This window comes from Triturus cristatus, chromosome 1_2, assembly GCF_964204655.1.
Source record: "Triturus cristatus chromosome 1_2, aTriCri1.1, whole genome shotgun sequence".
Taxonomy (NCBI): Eukaryota; Metazoa; Chordata; class Amphibia; order Caudata; family Salamandridae; genus Triturus; species Triturus cristatus.
The window spans coordinates 194,066,354-194,086,894 of NC_140580.1; positions in this window are offsets into that span (position 1 = coordinate 194,066,354).

Genomic DNA, 20,541 nt, shown 5'->3' on the forward strand with positions numbered 1-20,541 from the left:
TTATTTAATTTTAATATTAACTCTCAGTGCTTTCCATTGGAACAGCTAACCCTGCTACAGTGAAAATAGCGTGGCCGTGTCACTGTAAGGAAAGGATTTACATTAAACTTTTACCATATCCTACATTTAAATACCATGCATCTTGCCTTATTTGGTATTACAGCGTACTTAGGGGGGCCTTATTAATTAAAGGAGGATTTCAGCTTGTCAAAAAGCGCTATTTTGACGGGCCAACTTTTCAATTAAAGCTTACACAGCCAGGTTACTGATGGCAAGCCTGCAGTCATGTTTTGCATTTTTACTTTAGTGGTGGTAACACAATATGAGTTGCAGTCCACTAGTGACATTTAAATTACAGACAGTGGGTACACTTTGTAGCAGATAGTAGGGACATATGGGTTAGTTAATGTGCCTATTTGGAGTATATCCAATTAGAGGTTAGAACACATCCACTGGGGCCTGGTTAGCAGAGCCCCAGTGAACAGAGTCACAAGAAAACAGCAGCATCAGTCCAAAAAGCTAGGGGTGATAATACCAAAAAGATGTGTTTTCTTATAGCTTGTTTTTCAGTTTTCTCATTCCTGTGTTCAGTCTCTGATTTTGAGAAGTCAGAGCTCTTTATCTTGTGTTGACCTCCAGATTTCTGTTTTTAGTTTGTCTGCTAGGTATACAAGGGTCTTAATGTAGAGGCTATTGAAAGTGATACAGCTGATCATGAAGAAGATCCAGGGTTGCAGACAGAGCCAGTGTACATACTGTTGTGCTACAGTACAGGAAAGTGAGCAGATTTATTTTCCCATTTGATGAGCTATCTTGCTGTATAAAGAATGTCTTTCAGTCGAGGGTGGCCTTGGGGATGCTGTTAAGCAGGACATTGGCTCCATATGAGTGGAAGAGAGACAGGTATTGAACTGCTGTTCTGATGTTTGGTGCTCAGAGAAAGGTTTTCACTTTTTTCAGGAGAGTTGTAAGCAGGCTGTTTGGTCTTCTAAGCAATGTTTTGTTTGAGTGAAAGGTTCAGATTGACAATGATTTGTCCTGTTTTGTAAGTTGTGGTGTGCCAGTGTCTGTTTAAGATTGAGAGTTATGCCTGCATTACAGCATGTTTGGCATTGTTGACAAAGATGGCAATTCTCTCTTCTAGGGCTTCCCATTATGTAGTTTGTTAACATCTCGGTTTGAATGCATTTGAGGCAATCAGGATGCTAGTGGATCTAATGATGCTCTCTCCAATAACAGCTCCCAGGGGTTCCATATAAGGATTGAAAGGATAGATGACTGGATGGAGCTGTGGAAGACTCTGCAGGCTGTAGGGAGAGGATCTGGTAGTTCCTATCTGAACAGGTTGCTGTTGGTTGATGAAGAAATATGTGAACCATTTAAGTATTGTGCCAGTGTGGAGCAATGCTGCATGGTCACAGTATCATATAAGTGGAGTAGGGGCAAAAGACAATGGTTGTTTTTGTCACTAAAGTGGAGGGCATTGTGAGCTACTTCAAGGGAGAGTGAAGATTTCAATACTGTAGCGTGATCTGATTTATATTCTTCAAGTAGGTTTATATTTCTGACATGCTCCTCTAGGTATGTGGTGACTGCCTTCTTTTTGATTTTTCCAACAAATGAGAGATAGTTCATAAACCAGACGTTGGCGAGGTTGGCTGGTTCTAGTGTAGTTTTTTCAGCAGAGGGAGGATGTGTCAGGTGAAAAATATAAGGAAAATTGAAAACATAAATAAAGATGGGCTTTTTATATTGCAGGCTAAACTGTGAGGGAAATATCATATGTGACTATCATACAATAGTAGACTTCGATGTACATTCTACAGGCCACTGGTTCTAAACTTGTGAGTCAGTATATAGGGTTAATACACAAACTGCAGAGATCTGTGCAGAATTCAAAGCACAGATTATAATCCAGTCAGAAAACAGTACAGGCATGAACCTTCTGCAGAAATCAATGTTTATCCCATGAAACTGATACTGCAATTCTGTTAAGAAAGCTTAGTGGATTAAGGCACCAAATTCAAAAATGTGTCAGTAAGCATATAGCTAACATGTTTTAATGATAGTGAGCATGATTCCCACACCTTCCAACAGTCCATCATCAACCTGCGCTACCAGGATGGCACCTATGGAAAAGCACTGCTTGTTGGCCAATACCAAATGAACACACCACACACCTCAACTCCACAATCATGTAATACACAACACAGGAATTGCACACGTTACAAGCTCACATTCAATATGCACACCCACCATACTAGACAGCACATCTCACTGTGTGAACCTGGGCCAGCCATGTACATTAGCCATCAACAGCATGGCACCTCAGCCACACAATAGCAGGATGTCTGAAGAGGTAGGGACCAGGCATGTGCAAAGGAGGCAAGTGACCCAGGAATGAGACTGTACACAATGCCAAGTGTGGCTTGGATGTGCTGGCCAGACTGCAGTAGGTAGACCATGCACATATCCACACCGCTGATGTTTGGAGTGTAGTGGACAGGGGACGCAACCATGTCACCCCAGCCAGTGGGGACGATCGCGGAAATGTAGTTTGCTATGTCCCCCCCAGTAAGCGTGAGTGGAGTGGGCTGGCCCGGTGTACGCCAGGCCAGAGTAGGGGTGTGAATAAAAGGCACGTAACTCTGGGCGTGGTCCTCTTCCAGAATGCCCAACATCTTCTCCAGGCCGGCGCCTCACACCCCGCCATGAGGCCGACGCCATGAGCAGTGTTGCCAGCAATCCAGTGTACCTGCTGCACCTCGGGACGCTGGTCCCCGAGCCAGTCCTGGCCGATCCTGCGCACCCATGCCTCAATGCCAAACTGCCGACACCGGCGTGTGTCAAAGAGGGCCCACCACGTGCCGGTGCAAGCTCCAAGCCCGAGGCCCCCGACCTTGGCAGAGTCCCTGAACCAACATGGCCTCCACGACACAAGCCAATGGAACTACTTTATCGTTGACGTACTCCACCGGCATACACAGCGGACAAGTAGGACACACATTTGGAACTGAGTCTTGATTACACCATGGCAGAGTACATGATTTAAGGCTGAGTACATGTCACCATACTCCCTCCAATGTGGTGCCACCAAGTCTGTGCATAGGACGCACACCAAACGTGTCTGTGGGCCCTTGCTTACTCTGGCCTTCGGCCTGCACTGCGATCCTGCAGGCCTCACGCCAATCCAATCCAGTCTGTACCAGGCAGGACACGTCATAATCGCTGACTGAACACCTTCTCGGCTCTGGTACCACTACCTGTCAGCCACAAATCTAATACAAATACCATTCCAACGTTGTGTATGAGAGATCCAGGAGGAGATGGCTGGACAGCAGTTGGCCCGCACTGACCCTTGCCTCTGGCCAACTAGGTTGCACTTTTTCAACTGAGTCTGGATTACACCATGGCAGAGCACACAAATCATGGCTGAGTGCATGTCACTATTCACCCTTCGACGTGGTGCCACCAGGTCTTAGTAGTACATCACAACCACAAGATTTCGTGGGCCTACATGGACTACAGCTCTCGGCATATGCTGCGCTCGAGTAGGCCACAGAATTGGAACTGGATATTGATTCTTCAAAGGCAGAGTACATATCATTGCACGCAAGGAGAGGCATAAGGGGATGACGCTTTGCATTTGGGCGGGAAAAAGGATCATCATTACGGAGGTGATCGAACACTACTGACAACAGCCCTGGTGTCACTAATTCTGTGCATCGCGAGCCTACGACACGTGGCTGTGGCCCACTGCTGACCGGTGCCTCCGGCCTACACTGTGGTTCAATAAGTCACAGAGTCATGATGTAGCAATGGCGGAGTTCATGTCAGTGTACCGGCATCATCACAGACTGCATCCCCTCTCAGCCCCGGTGCCACTAAGTCTGTTCCTCGACATTCATGGACACTCACTGGTCGTACATTGGTGGTGCCTGAGTCTATGGACTAGGGGGTAGTTTTAATCCTCATGTAGCTGATACCGAATTTGTGGTGCCAACCAGGCTGTCGCATTCCACTCCTCCATTTGCTGCTTCTGGAAAACATCAGATCTCTGCATCATGCCCTGGAGGACACCCTCCACTGTCCCACGCAGCCCTCCGCCACATTCACCTCGGACATCAACAAGGACCCGTCCCAGTCCGCATCGCCCTACCTCAGTGCATCGCAAGTCACCATCCCGTGGTGGGGTGCCTGTGCCGGCCGCTGTGCATCCGGGGCCACTAACTCTGTGCTGGTCAGGTCCGGGACCCCTTCTTCTGAGATATTGGATGGCCTCTGAGGCGATGGCCTTGGGGTCATCAATGCCATGTGTCTGTGGCCCTGTGCTGTCTGCTGCTTCCGGCCTTAACTGCGGCCCACCAGGGCTCACACATCAAATCGAGTCCTGACCGGCCCTGATGTCACATCACCGCAGGAGGCACACGCCACCACCGCCAGGGCCAACTCCAACCGCCAACTGCCAGGGTCAAAACGGTCATACTGGCAGACTGACGGAGTTGCTCGCACCTGTCTTGGATGCCATCTTCTGCCTGATCTTCTGCTCAGCACTCCAGGTGCCACTGACTCAGTGCACTGCAACCCATGGACTGTTACTGATTGAGTTTTTTGCTGTGGAGAGGTTGCGCAGCAATGTCACCTCAGGCAGTGTGGGAGACCTGGGACGTTGATGAGGAAGTTGGTGCAGGACTAACACACCCCACTGCATCTGCATCAGGAATAGCCCAAAGGGACACAATACTAGATATTTTCTTCACATGAGTGTGCTCATCTCTAGTGCCCCATCCTCAGTGCACTGCAACTCACGGACGCTTCTGTTTGTATGTTGGCTGAGCTCTATACTTGCTCCACCCATGTTGCTCAGCAGTTGACTCTGTTATGCAGGTGTTTTCTGTTTCCATTGCACTGGTGTCCACTGTTCAAGTTGTTGCCAGCACCAAGCACTCTGGGCGGCTGGCTTATACTCACCCCACACACATCCAGCAAAGGCGTCACTGTACATGTGGCCCTGCCAATAAAGGGGCCGGGCAAACGTGCCCGTAGCCAGTTCAACATGATATCTGCGTGCGTCTCTGTGGTCTTGTTGTATGCATGAGGGCCCTGGGCCCTACGACATTACATTGTGCTGTATACAGTGGAAGCGGACATGTCACTGCAGGCAGCGGGTTCGGCTTGGACATGTAGCTTTGTCGTCACCCACTCATTTCGTAAAGAGAGTGGACTGGGGTGTCATACGCAGAGCCAACGTTGATGTGTGACTGATGTGTGTGTGCCCCTGGGCTTTGTTCCTGGGAATGTGCATCTGCATGTGTCTCTATGGCAGTGTGGGTCTCCTTTGTGGGTAGTAGGTGGTCCCTGAAGGGCAATAGACACTCACGTGTGTGGTCTGGTTCACCTTCCATGGGTTCGGACCACACCCACACCTGTTCGGCCAACTCCTTTTGGTGTTCTGACGCCTGGCATTGGGGTGCCATGTGTGGGTCGGTTAGGTGTTGTGAGCCAGCCGTGCTTGCGGATGCTTCATGCTGAGTGGTCTGTTTCAGGGGCTGGGTTCTCCTCTAAGTAGCTTGGCTGCCCTGGTCCTGGTGGTGGGTTGCGTGGGATGTCCATGGGCTGTTGTAGGGCGTCGGTGTCGAAGGTGTGGTGGTCCTCTCCATCATCACTGATGTGTGGTCTTCTGTGATCTGCTGGAGCTGTTGTGTGTCCCTCTGCAATGTGAATGGGAGATGCATTTTGACATTGTGTTGACATGTATGTGGGTGCATTGTTCTTGTTCACATGCAGACTGTATGACAATGTACATTGTGACTGTTTTGGTGGTGCAGGATTTAGATGCGGGACAGTGTACATTTGGACTACATGATGGATGTGAGGTTGTACGCGTAGATTTCCATTTCACAGTTTCCAGCTCTGTTAGATGTAGTAGGCTTGTTTCTGCGCGTGAGTGGAGCCAGTTGTGTCCTCTGTTCTGCAGTGTTGGGGTTGCACATTGTGCCACATTGTCATCAATGTGGATGTGCAGTGTGCTATACTTAATTGTGCATGTGTGCCATTGTACCCATCTCCCCCCGTCCCCCCAGTCCCTGGTCATTACTCACCCTGTTGTTGTTGTGTCAGGTCCTCTAGGGCTGTGTCTGTACTCCCACCTCCTTGCACCGTCTCCACACTGATGACTGGCCTCCATATCCTCCAGCTCCTCCTGTGGCCCAGGACTCCCACCTCCTGTCGCCGTTGCTGCCTTCCTGTTGGCAGAGACTTTGGGCCTGGTTTAGGTTTTTTCACATCATTCCAGCGCCTCTTGGCCTCCTCCATTGGCCTTCACGACACTCTGGCTGCATTCAAGGTAGTCTGATTGTGGGTCAGTTGCTGGTTGTGTTCTGTCACCTCCGTGACGCTGGTCTTGTTTTCCTGCAGCCTGCACCCCGTCTTCCTCTCCCTCTTCTCCTTGGCCTTGTTGTTCCTTGCTGGTGGTCTGTGGAGCTTGTGGGGTTTGCGTTGGCCTCTGCGCTCGGTCAGGGTGCATCCATGTTGCTACGCACTTTGGATTCTTTCTGGTGTGTTGTTTTTATTGCTTTTCTAGTGCATTTTAGCACCAGGCGCGTGGGATTTGCAGGCGTGCCGCTGGTTTTCGCTGCTTTTTGTATCGCGATTGGCCTCATCTCAGCCGTTTTTTGCGTTCTTGTTTCGCATTTTTGCGGCATGGCGTTGATTTTATCGTGGCGATTTGATGCGTTGTCGGGTGACTATCGCATGGTACTGCCGTGTTGTGAATACTTAGTTAACACAGAGTAATTTTCACGTGATAGGCTGCGATGTTGGGAGTGGCATTATGTTACTTTTGCGATGGTTATCACACATTCTTGAGAATATACCCCTGAATGTATAACATATACGATACAAAGGTATCGCGGATATTGACATGAAAATTATACTTTAGATACTAGGGTTTTGCATACACTGATTTGGTTTTGTTACTTTGCAGGAAAGGATATTATGGATACTAGCCAGAGGATGGTGAAATGTATTCTGGACCTTTGAAAATGCTGCTGTGAGCAGGGTGCTTTACATAAAGGAGTTTTTATATGTTAACCTGGGGGAGGGGTTGGATACTGGCCTAAAACAGCAATTTTACATGTCACACATTAAGGACATTAGTCAGAGGAAGGGGATTATGAAATTATAGACATTGGCCAAGGTCGTGTGCTTTACATATTGGGGCACTAAAGAAACTAACATGAATGTTTTGATTTGTTCTGCATTCTGTCCATCATTTGTGTGTCTTTAGCTTTCGCGCCCTAAGTGCGCCAGGTATGCAGAGACGTGGGCCCTGGGCTCATGTGTCACTGGATTCAAGCTAGTCTGGCTGATGAGGGGTGAAACCCTGAAACCGGTCCTAGGATGTTTCTTTCCGGTCCTGGGAGTACCTGGCTTGACTGTTCCCAAGAGGAACAGTGTCAAGACGGATTTGCATACGGCTGGGTCTAAACTGGGGTGGCATGGGGAGCAAAAGAACATGGATTTAACCCAGATCTCCTGACTGTGGTGAATGTTTTGATTTGTTCTGCATTCCGTCCATCATTGTGGGTCTTGTACATGCTGGGCAGCACTGACTTGGTTAAAAAAACTTGAATCCCATATTTTTGATAAATTATGAGGTAAAATTCATTTTTGGGAGATGTTTTTCCAAACTTCTTTATTGAAATGAATCCACCAAAGGTGTCCAGGAAATATTTCGGCTTGTTCGCAATATGTTCATTTGCAATTCGAGTCTGCTGTTAAAAGAAATTGCTGAACCGTTTTGCACCGCTAGTGCTGACCAAGATGAAACAATCCATTGATGATGAATTTCATCTGAGGACAGACAAATACATGTCTTCAAATCCATAATGTATCTTTCTTTTGCAGGTAAGATCTTTTGATTGGCCTATACTTACTCAGTTGCTCCCTATACTAGCTGTACACAACAATTCGGTTCTTTGCTTCTTCGCGGTAAGACTAGACAGACACTGCTCAAGGGCCCTAAAACAATTCGTACCTCTCACTTCCTCAAGCCGTACTGTAAAACATTGCCTTTATGCCAGTGATTTCTCAATTTTAATGTGCTTGTGTATATTTTACGATACGTAAAGGCAGTGCACAAAGTTACAGCTTCGAGCGCCTGAAATTCTCTCAGGCAAGCAGCACAACCTTTCCGGATGCAGCAGCAGAGAAAATTAACTTGGGGGCAACAGGTATGCGTGACCTTTTCTCTTCAGGAGCCTACAGCGGCAAACACATCAGGCTTGGGGTTTCTGGTGAACCGTAGCATCTCTTCCTTTAGGCTTTTTTTTTTAAACAGTTTTCCATGAGATCTAGAGGTGAAGATGAAAAAGGAAGGTTGCAGGGCGAAAGCTGCTCTGTTTTCCATTTGATTGTAGTCCACTGGTGCAGAACTTTAATATAGCAGATTCAAGAAAGTTCAGGATCTTTCAGCTACTGTGAACTTTGCATCAAGGCTGAAGGCGTCAAAAACATCAAGACCACGGCTCTGTAATGTGTGGGTTATTTTCCAAGTTAATAAGGTAAAATAATCGCAAAAACAATACAATTATTTCATTTTACGCTCTGCTCCCGAGTCATTCTGTGGATGCCATCTCTGTGATATGCGGCCACAAAATGACGTTTTGCCATATTCTAATCCGTTTTGGCAGGTTAAAAAAGCTTTACTTATTCACAAAATGGGTTTTGCGACTCATTCCAAGTTCCTATTAGGTAGGGGAAAAAGGGGTCACTCCTGATTGCGAATCAGAATGCTATGTATCAATGATTTGCGACCACACTGCAGGTGCAAAACAGTGAAAATGTATAGATACCTCAAAAAAGGTAATGACACTTCACAGTTGTATATCAGGGAGAATGCACTCTTATGATTGTTGTGTGTATGTGCGAGTGTTTGTGTGTATATATATAAATATATAAAATATATATATGTATATATATATATATTATTTACTGGCGGTCGCCAGTAGATAGTTATAGTTAGGACCTATTTTCCATAGGAAATCCGCAACATTCTATTGGGAATAACTTTGGCGCCAGTTGATGAATCTTCACGAAATATTCCAAACTTTTGGCCAGCTCCGCTCTGCTCCTCCCCTGAAAGTTTCGTGGAGATTCGTCAAGCAGGGGCCGAGAAAAAAGGGGGGTCCCAAAACGCGTTTTCCCCATGCAATTTCCCATAGGATCTGTTCTCGCAGCTACAACCCGAACCGCTGAACGGAATGACACCAAATTTGGCAAAGAGGTAGTCCTCAGTTCAGACTCGTGCCTTTTGCATAAATGTTGTGAATCCGTTCAGTAGTTCCTGAGAAAATTAGAGTTAAAAGTACATAAATATCTATGGCCAGGGAGGATCCGCGGACCATACCCGCACCGTGAGCGCACCCTCCCCGAACCGAGCACACACCCTCCCGATCGCGCGCTGAATGCTAATTGGCTGTCGAGTGTCTGTCTACATTCGAAACCAGGAACTGTTGGCGGCCATTTTCTGCCTCTGTAGAAGCGAGGCTGAAGAAGCAAGGGGAATAAGTGTGTAAAACATATAAAGGGGGCAGAGTGGAAATACTCTGACCCTCTAGAGGTGCTTAGGGGGTCCTAGAAGGACCCCCTGGGGCCCCCTTTTTTTTATAAATGGCGAAATGCGCGCACGGTGCGCGCATCCTCTCACGATGGGTGCACGGATTCTCTCGCGTTGGGTGCGCGGATCCACGGAATTTTTTTTTGAAAAAAGACAAGAAATCATTGGTTGTATGACTACTTTCTACACTGAAAGGTAGGGTGTATATTTCAGTTTTTTAAAGGTATGATTCTTATTGGTTAACAAAAACAGATTGTAAGGAACATTATATATGATAAGCTGATGTGTTGAAAAGTCAAGCACACTTCCTGTCTTGTTTAGCAACATTGTGTGCTTAACTTGTGACCTGTGTGCTCAGTACAGTGTTTCATGACCTGTTTCTATGGTAAGAGGCAGAAGGCAGATTGGGGGAAGGGTTGAAATGTATTTCAGTTGGAAAGGGTTGAAATGTTTAACCAATAGAAATATGTGTTTGCTTTAGAGTTTATGTGTGAAGGATTGTGATTTGATGTTTACATGTATATGTGTGGAAAATGAAAGGGAAACTTTTCCATTCTTTGTTTTTGCTGAGAGGTGCACAGTGCAGAGATTCTGTAAAAGAAAATCTGGTGTGTGACTGATATACTTCTTAATCTACAAAACAACTTGAAAGGTGAGTTATTTAATTGTGAGGGGATGTATGTAGGCTATTTTGATTTTAATCACACTAATGTATTTCTCCTGCTAAAGTGTAGGGAGTACTTTTTTCTCTACAATCTTATTGACAGTGTGTGTGCATGTAGAAACCATTCTGTGATAAGCATTTGTGTTTTTCATGTGTTTGCAGACAGATAATTGTGCTGTTTTTATATTATGGTAGAATTAGAAACCAGTCATTGTTTAAGGATTTTGTGAAATGAGTTATGTTATGTTTCTATACTAAAATGTAGTACTTCTTCTAGATGAAGAAATGTGTTTTGGTATAGTGCAAGGGATAGTGTTGTTTGTCTAGAATCACACAGTGAGTATGTGTGCATTTGGGAACCACTGTGAGAGAAGCATTTGGTAACATTGTGTATTTGCTGACAGATAACTCTTTTAAAACCTGTCATGTTGTCAAGTTTTAGTAGCATTAGAAGCCAGTCTTTGGTTATGCATTGATAAAATGAGTCATGCTTTGACACTAAAGTGCAGTACAGAAATATGTAGATTGTGTGCAGTCCCCTTACCCCTTCCACAGTAGTGAATGAGTTTTGGTAAGCTGCTAGGGATAGTGTTGCTTGTCTAGAATCACACTGTGAGTCTGTGTGCATTTGGGAACCACTGTGAGAAAAGTATTTGGTAACGTTGTGTATTTGCTGACAGATAATTGTTTTAAAACCTGTCATGTTGTCAAGTTTTAGTAGAATTAGAAGCCAGTTTTTGCTTACGCTTTTATTAAATGAGTCAGGCTTTGACACAAAAGTGCAGTCCTGAAATATGTAGATTGTGTGCAGTTCCCTTATCAGTTTCACAGTAGCGAATGATTTTTGGTAAACTCCTAGGTATAGTGGTTGTTGTCTAGAATCACACTGTGAGTCTGTGTGCATTTGGTAACATCGTGTATTTTTTAGCAGATAACTCTTTTAAAACCTGTCATGTTGTCAAGTTTTAGTAGCATTAGAAGCCAGTCTTTGCTTATGCGTTGATTAAATGAGTCATGCTTTGACACTAATGTGCTGTACTTAAATATGAAGATTGTGTGCAGTACCATTACCTCTTCTAGACTAGTGAATGAGTTTTGGTAAACTGCTAGGTATAGTGTTGTTTGTCTAAAATCACACTGTGAGTCTGTGTACATTTGGGTAAGGATTGTGAGAGAAGCATTTGGTAACATAGTGTATTTGATGACAGATAACTGTTTTAAAATCGGTCATGTTGTCAAGTTTTAGTAGCTTTGGAAGCTTTTCTTTGCTTATGCATTGATAAAATGAGTCAGGGTTTGACACTAAAGTGCAGTACCATGTACTATTCTCTTCACTGTGCCAGAACTGAAAATGTAAAAGTTTTACCCAGGCACTAACCTAGCAGTAGTCTGATGATTTAGTCAGTTTCCAAGTACTCATGTTGTGAACCATACATTACCACATAGATTGCTTCAAATGTCTATGAAGTATGCATGCAGTCTTCTAAAATACTATACACTTGTCTTTCACATTTTCAATTCCTAGTCAGTATCCATACACTTCCAGGAAACACGCTGTAACTCCCTTTGCAGTCCTCTAGTGACCCATTCAGTACCATGTACTAATCCACTCACTGTGCCAAAACCCAAACACTTATAAATTCACCAAGATACTATCTTTGCAGTACTCTAATCATTCAGTCAGTGCCTAAGTATTCATGCACTGAGCCAGGTCTTAGCACATGGACTGCTTCAAACCCCTATCCACTATGTATGTAGTCTTCTAACCACCTAGACACTTGTCTTTCACACTTTCAATTCCCTAGTCAGTATCCATACAGTCCAGCAAACATCCTGTCACTCCCTTAGCACTCCTCTAGTGACCCATTCAGTACCAAGTACTAATCTATTCCCTGTGCGAAAAGCCTACCACTTATAAATTCACCTAGGCACTCTCCTTGCTGTACTCTAATCATTCAGTCAGTACCCAAGTACTCATGCAGTGAGCCAGGCCTTAGCACATGGACTGCTTTAAATGCCTATCCAGTATGGATGCAGTCCTCTAATCAGCTACACAGTTGTCTTTCACACCTTCAATTCCCTAGTTAGTATTCATACACTTCTAGCAAACACCCTGTCACTCACCCAGTGTGTCTCCTTACAGTACTGTAATCATTTAGTCAGTTAGCATGTAGTCTTTTAGTAAAGTAGGCTTTAGGGCATGAACTGCTTCAAAGTAGTATGCACTATGCATGTAGTGTTTTAACGATCGTCACACTTGTGGTTCAGGGCTATAGTTTCTTAGTCAGTTTTTATATAAAATGTGTTTGTACAGTAATGGAATAGTATAAATTTGAAAGTTATTAATATACATTTATTTGTGATTCTTTTTTACAGATACAGAACAGGAGTGTTTCTCATCTGTTTGCACTCTTCTCGTGCAAGATTGTTTGGATGAAGGGTCCTTAGGTGTTTCATCATACTTGCCGTGCCGCACGAGTATTTTTTGTTAGTATCCCCTCGTGACAGAACTTTTTTGCAAATCTTGCGCGTGACGAAGGTGGCATTGGTCTTTGTTTGCCCCTCGAGAAAAGTCGAAAATGTCCACATCACTGAAGGAAAACGTTGTGGGCGTGGTGCATCCTCCAAAAAGTCATCCTTAGATTCGGTGAATATTTTAAAGCGACAACATTTACAGTTTTTGTGAGATAAACGTATAAAATTTTGTTAGCTGTATGCATTTTATATATCTGTGATTTGTATCTTGTTTTTTTGTTTGAGAATAGCATGTTGGGTTTTTTTTAACAATCTTTGAGATTGTTTTTTTTTTTGCCCGCTGTTAAGTGATGAGTACGATTGAAATCACTATTTTTAGTGAAATTTAATATATTCTGAGAATATCAAAAAAGGCAAAAAAATTACTTTGTGGAAATTATGCTGTATTGTAAAAAATGTATTATCACATGTTATAATTTTTTTTTTCCTTTTCTTTCACAGATCCAACATTTTAAAATAAGCAATTTTTATGAATTTAGATTGGAATGAAAATGTGAAAAAAATGTGTACCATTTTTTATTCCTATTACTGTGAAGGTAAGTTTAACTAAGTCTCAATATGCAGAATGAGGAGGTCTGCAAGAAACTACAAAGTTGAAACATGTTTCTAAAAACACTCTGTTTATACCTATGTAGTTTTGAAATCTGACCATAATCAGATATCATGTGACCTGCAAAAAAAGAGATTCGAGGGGTTCATAATATTTCCCATTTTAGCTATTGAAGGACCGCAATTATTTCAATCATTCTTCTTTGAACATCTTTGCAGACAAAACTCTGTGCTTACCTTTTATCATTCGCAAGGAATTTTAAAAACGGAAATATGTCACTTTTTGTAACATAGTTATTGTGTAAGATACTCTTTCATATTTACAAAGAGAAGAAAAGGCACTCTGTGCACTTTTTATACTCTATGTAAATACAACCTCATCATGTAGACCACTTTGTGTTGAAAGGGTGTTCTATAAGTGTTGTTGTGCATGATTGCACCTAATACTCATAGAACAAGACACATGTCTAGATTTATCAGAAATCATAAATCTCGATATGTGTGTGAATCGTGCACCATTCTAAAATTGGTGTAGGAAAGCACAACAAGGAGAATTGTTTTAATTTCTCCACATTTTTATATCTTCAATGCATGCTGAAATGTTCAGCATACATTGAAGGAGAAAAATGCATTTTCTCATTGTTTTTGTGCAGGAAGGTGTGTCTTCCTGTAGAAAAACAAACAGCACATGACACAGATATCCTTGCACTATGGTGCAAGCGTGCCTGTGTCACCACATGGCTGCAGTTTAAGCAGCCATGCAGACAGATGCATAGATTTGCAACATATTCATGTACATATGTTGAATCCCTGTGCTTCGGAAGTACTACAGCACACTGCAGTTAAAGAGGTTACTGTGTGATGCTGCAGCACTTCCTCATAGTTCTGCACTTATACGTTCACAATACGCTACTAATGCATTCATTCAGTCAATTACGTACTACACATACATTCACCTAAACTTTCACACACTAACAAAGAATTTAGCTCTTTTTTTAAACCAGGAAAGTTAGTTCTTACAAGAACTTTTTTTTTCTTCTTTCTGCTTTTATATTTTTTGGGGGGGTTTTCTAACAATTTTGTGATTTTTTTGGTTTTTCTGGAAAAAAAAAACAAAAAAAAAACCAGGAGGAACCAAACAATGAACTTCAGGGAACAAAAAAAAAACAAAAAAAACCTAGCAAATGTGACTTTCTTGCCGGCGGCAGATCAGATCGATCAACTGCTCACCGTAGCACAAAGTTGCATTGCACTTAGTGCAGAGCGCTTTTAAATATTGAAATTGAGGACGGATGTCCAAATTTTGGGCTGATGGATGCACTCTTGAGGTGCTTGGCTGCGATGAGGTGGAAGGCGCAGGAGCAGGCGTGTTTCTCATCCGTTTGCACTCTTGTCGTGCAAGATTGTTTGGATGAAGGGTCCTCAGGTGCTTCATCATACTTGCCGTGCCTCATGAGTATTTCTTGTTAGGATCCCCTCGCGACAGCACTCTTTTGCAAATCTTGCACGTGACCAAGGTGGCATTGGTCTTATTCTGCCCCTCGGGAAAAGTAAAAAATGTCCACACCACTGAAGAAAAATGTTCTTTGGGTGGTGCCTCCACCAAAAATTCATCCTCAGATGAGTGAGGAGATGCAGGTGATGCCTGCTGCCCTGAAGCCATTTTTAGTTGAAAAAAGTTAGAGCTAAGTGTAAACTTAGTCTAAAAAATCTTCTTCTCTGCAAAGAGATGCTCCTCCAAAGAAGGTGAAAGAAGAATGATTGAATTGGGTGGGGTCTTTCAATACTTAGAACAGGAAGTGTAATGAACCAATCAAATCTCTTTTTTGCAGGTCACATGGGATCCGCGCACCCTGCGCTTACTCAGCACGCACACAGAGCGCATCCGCGAAATTGAATTAAAAAAAATTATAGGATTAGATGTAAAAATATATTACTTTTAAGACTATTTTAAAGTTTGACTTCAATTAATATTCACATGAAATACATATATATGTTTTTTTAAATGTTAAATATTTCGCGGGATCCGCGCACCTACCGCATCATAGACGCACATGACGCATCGCGAAAGCGCGTAAACGTCGCGTTCCGTACATCGAACGTGTCGCGTATAGCCTGGGAGTCGCGTACCGGTCGCATTGGAATCGCGCACTAACCATGTACCCGACGCATATCATGCGCGGATGCTAACGCGTAGGGATCGAGAACGGTGCGCATAGGGTGCGCGGATCCAAAAAACATGGAAAAAAAATATATAAAATAATGTTTTGAACATATAGTTAAAAAAATATGTTTGAAAAACCCATTAAGTTCAAATAATATTTTTTAATTTTTAAAAGTATTAATTGAAAAAATAAGTTTAAAAAATGGTGATAAAAAAGTATTTTTAAAAAAACGTAATTAATGAAATTGACACACTGAATTTGAAAAATATACAAATCCAATCAAAATCATTAAACATGATATCTTCAGAGATGTTATAAATAGGAATTAGCATTTAAAAAACCTTTGAAATTCACTGAAAAAACCATAGGTTTCATGCACGTTATAGTTAGGAATTGGCATTTAAAAAACCTTTGAAATTCACTGAAAAAACCAAAGGTTTCAGGGGCGTTATAGTTAGGAATTGGCATTTAAAAAACCTTAGAAATTCACTGAAAAAACCATAGGTTTCAGGGTTGTCATAGTTAGCTGGACATTTCCCTCGTACAAAACCCTAGAAATTCCCCTGTTATAGTTAGTTCAGCTAACTATAACTCGCGCCCCCGCAATGCACTGCTGATGACGTCACATATGACATCACTCATGACATGGTCAGTGACATCACTGATGACATCACTGATGACATCTCAAATGACTATAACGCCCCTGAAACCTTTGGTTTTTTCAGTGAATATATATATATATATATATATGTATACTATTGAGGAGGTTAGGCTAGGATCTGCAGTTCACATAATGGAAATACACTACTCTGCTTTCACATCTATGGACTGTTTAATGAGTGTATATTTTAATGGCTGCAAATGTAAAGTGATTACACTTCATTTTTCTCCTTCAATCATTTCAAACAATAGTCTGTACACATCCCCCCCCATGAACCCTCAATGGCCGTTCCCACTGTTTTTTATTTCAAGGATAGTGTGTTTTTTCAGCTTTAAGAGATTACTTTCTGCCCATGTCTAGTAAATTGATCCAGAGGAAAGGGATTTAGGAGTCTGGATATCTTAAGCAGTTAGTAAATTCATGAAAGTCCCAAACCCCATTTACATATGAGTATACTCAGCAGACAAAGTCAGAGTGGAAAGGATTTCTATTGGAAAACAGAATCTTTTTTGCCAGCTGTCTGTTTCTGGATTCCGGGAACAGCTGACTCCCCACATAAGAAAAATTGTATGGTTTTAACTATATGAATTTTATCCATTGTGATATGGTCTTTGCAACTTATGTGCTGTTAAACAGATTTTAAGTGATGGTCCTTTGGGTCCTTTTAAGATTGAGATTGAGTGACTCCTTTTAGTTGAGACGGTGGAGTGTGAGATTTGATTGGTGATTTCTCCAAGAGAACTCTTATCATTATAGTACTACAAATACGGTAGTTTCACAACCTCTACTGCTGTGCTTAGATATCCTTCTTGGTGTTAAACTACATTCCACCCTTTTTTCTACAAAACACCTCCTATGGTGAACTATAAAGTAACATGCAAGGGTGTTACAATGCTTTTTTCATCTATGTCAAGTGTGTGATTCATTATTGAGACAACAGGCAATAGAGTTGTGCACCCGGAAATAATTTAGCCATATTAGTGTTGCCTATTGTAGTTGCTAGCACTTGCATACAAACACTGGAGTGTTACAGAACATGCAACCAAAGGGACGTTAATCTCATGGCCACCTTTTCTTCCCTTTCATTGTCTGCTCCCACAATGTTTAGCACATTTCTCTGGAAGTAAAATTACACCACACTCATATTCACTTTACTGGAAAAGTGATTACATTGAAAAGTTTTAGTTTTGTTCACATTTTTACCAAACAAATTATTTTTCCAATGGATCCTAAAGTTGAATAATTGCATCACATTATGGTGCTGGAAAACATGCTTGCATTGTGAAATGTGGTTGAGACTGCTTTAAAAATATGGAGTCTTGTCCCAAAGAAATTGAAAAGTACAGGCAGAGATATGTACCTCTGTCTGCATTTCCATTTCCATGCTTTGCTAGTCACAAACATTCCCAGAAGTATGCCTGGTAAGCTACATATCCTGAAGGTTTTCAGGCGTACTGCTAGGAATATCATGGTACATTTTTAAAAGGCTCATATTCTCTCTTTGTAGAATCCTCTATAGCAAACACTCCACATAGGAGGGATTGAGCCCTCTGTAGAAATGTAAATTATTTGTGTTTCTCCGTGGGGAGAAACAAAACATTCTCGAGTCAAAGCCCTTACTTTACAACCCAACAAATATGTTTGGGATTCGTTCTTCTTCCCACTGCAGAAGTGTAGTTATATAAGCTCTGTGCTGGAAAAAAATCTGTGATGATTTGCTGGGTGGGAAGTTTGAAAATGTGCACGTTTGTACATTATTTTGAATGTTCCCAGAATTTGAAAGCAACCCATGACTTTCGATTCCTGCTTCTTACACCTTAAGTGGGATTATAAATCTGCACTCATAAAATCATTTACAATTACCAGTAACATCTTTGTGTATTCCTGACAGGCATAAAAAAGTTAAACTTGGTGCAAATTTATGTTTAGAACCAAATTGACCTTTGTGGATATAAGCCTATATGTTGGTCATAGGCGGTGTCTCTTTTGACTGCAGTAGGAAGTTTGTCCTTCTCTTTAATCTACTAAGTATGGAGGGGTAAGAATATTTTCTGCCCTCACTTATGCGGTATTTAGTAAATAAGGAAATGTGTTGAGGCAACCTCACCATGGGAGTCAGTCCAGTCAGCATGGGTCCTCTGACACAGTGTTGCTAAATACTCAACCAGCTGGCAGCTGTCTTCTTTTGATTCTCAACTTGCAGCTGCTCCGTGAGTCACGTAGAAATACGGTCTCAATTCTGATTGCAAATGCGGGTCAGGAAGCTTCCAACATTGCTTCTTTTTAGAGATTCCACAAAGAACTGCCTTTCCACATCAAGCGGGTTTTGCCGTCTGTGAGGGTGGTCTCATGTACCCATTCCTTCAAATCTTCCTTGTGAGAAAAAATGACAGGCACTCGAAGGTGTGTTTAACAGTTGATTTATTTAATGCTGCAATCAAACAAAAAGCAATGGCAGTGCATGAGGGCGCTGTTTCTTTCTGCTGCACATTAGATGTTCTACTTGTGCGGCACCTTCTTCAACGCGAATAGTAGGTCTCTCAACACAAAAGTTAGTGACCATCCGCGACTGCCCGGATTGAGAAATCTCACCGCGAGGTGGTCTGGAGTAAGATGTTCCTTGTTTACGCTTGTCAACTTAATGTAGGAGAGTGCAAGCAAGAAAAAAACTAGGACAGAGTGGGAAAAACTCCCTAAATTCTACAAGCGGAGTGCAATTTCACGCCCAGGCCTACCCAAAACTAGGGAGACCATGGACTATCTGGCTAACCTGCCTAACCTCATTGTAGCTGGTCTTAGAATTTTGTGTAGCTATTACATTTCATTTGGAAAGCTGAACTGATTAAGTCCTTTGAAACCTGGGCTGAGATAGCTCCAGGGATAGAAGCGGAGGGGGAGGATGACCCTTTCAGAATCGTCCAGGAGGAGGAAGATGACCACTTGTCCTCTACGTATAGCATCAGGTCCAGACATGTAGCTAACTGGAAGAGAGAGGGCTCCCCCGACAGAAAAACCAGAGGTGTCCCTCAAAGATCGAGAGCTTAAGGCTAAGGTAAATTAAATAGCTATAGAAGAGAAACAGCTGGCCCTGGCCAAGAAGAAATGGGCAAGATAGGAGGAAAAGAGATGGTGTAGTGAAGAGGAGGAACATAGTGAGATGTTCAAGGGTGGTAGGTTTGATCCAATACTACCAAAGGGGATTGTTCCTAAGTATCCAGAGGGTGATGACATTGATAAGTGTCATTTTCTGACTGATACTACTGATTTTGCCCTGGGCTCTGCTAACCAGGCCCAGGAGCAGTGCTCTGTTTAAAAGGGATTTGGTAATTAGGTGTAATTGCAATTGGCATGAGCATCTACCTGTAAGCCTCTAGTATATGGTAAGGCATGTAGGTTTAGAGGCCCAGTATATTTAATGCACTTAAGTGTGCCCTGCTGTGGTGCCTGCTGTAATTTTAAAGGCCAGCCCTGCCTTGCAGGCTGCTTTCAAAATAAAACTATGCCCACATTAGTCTTATTAGTCTTACACTGCCTGATTTTTAGAAATAAGTCACCCCCTAAATTCTACCCTAAGTGTCCCAAGGGTAAAGTACCATGACAATATAAGCAGAGACATTATAAAAGATGCCCTGGTGAGAGAAAAACTACCAATTTTGTTTTACCCATTGTAGTGCATTAGCTTAATAGACTAACATGGAAAGGCTTTATTTAACATTAATAACGTCTAACTATTGACAAGAGTGGGCTTAAATAATAATTAAAAGTATCAAAATAATAGTTAGAATGACCCCAACAACTTACCAAGGTTTTAGTTATTATAACTATTGCAGACAATAAGTTATAAAACTTGCTTTCCTGATGTGCCTGAATCCAGCCCTGGAGCAGCCTCTCCAGATTAGGTAGCCTTTTTACAGGCTGAACCTAACTGCTCTGATGAGGTTTGAAGTGGCCTGCAAGGAAACAAAGAGACATCTGGTGGGAAGAGATCAGCAGCTGCACAGCTAAAGTCGGTAAGGGGGCTGGGTAGCCAAACTGGTCATGAAAGGGAGAAAGGCAGTAAGGACAGGAACCAGGCCCAACACCACTCCCTACACTCCCAGAAAGATTAGAGCCCCTGTAATTGAATAAGCAGATAGGCTTGAAGGTGAGTGTTAGGGAAAGTTAGCCACACCTATTGGTTGGGTTAGCCTGACCTGAACCTTCAGGAGAGATTTTCTTCAACTTGGATTTTTGTGACTGTGATTTCTGAGACAAGAAAAAGCCACACAGTGGTCATCACAGAGGGTGGCACCCTGGACCATATTGGTCAGGGGTACCCCCTTCTTGTCAGCCCAGAAACGAGGAAGAA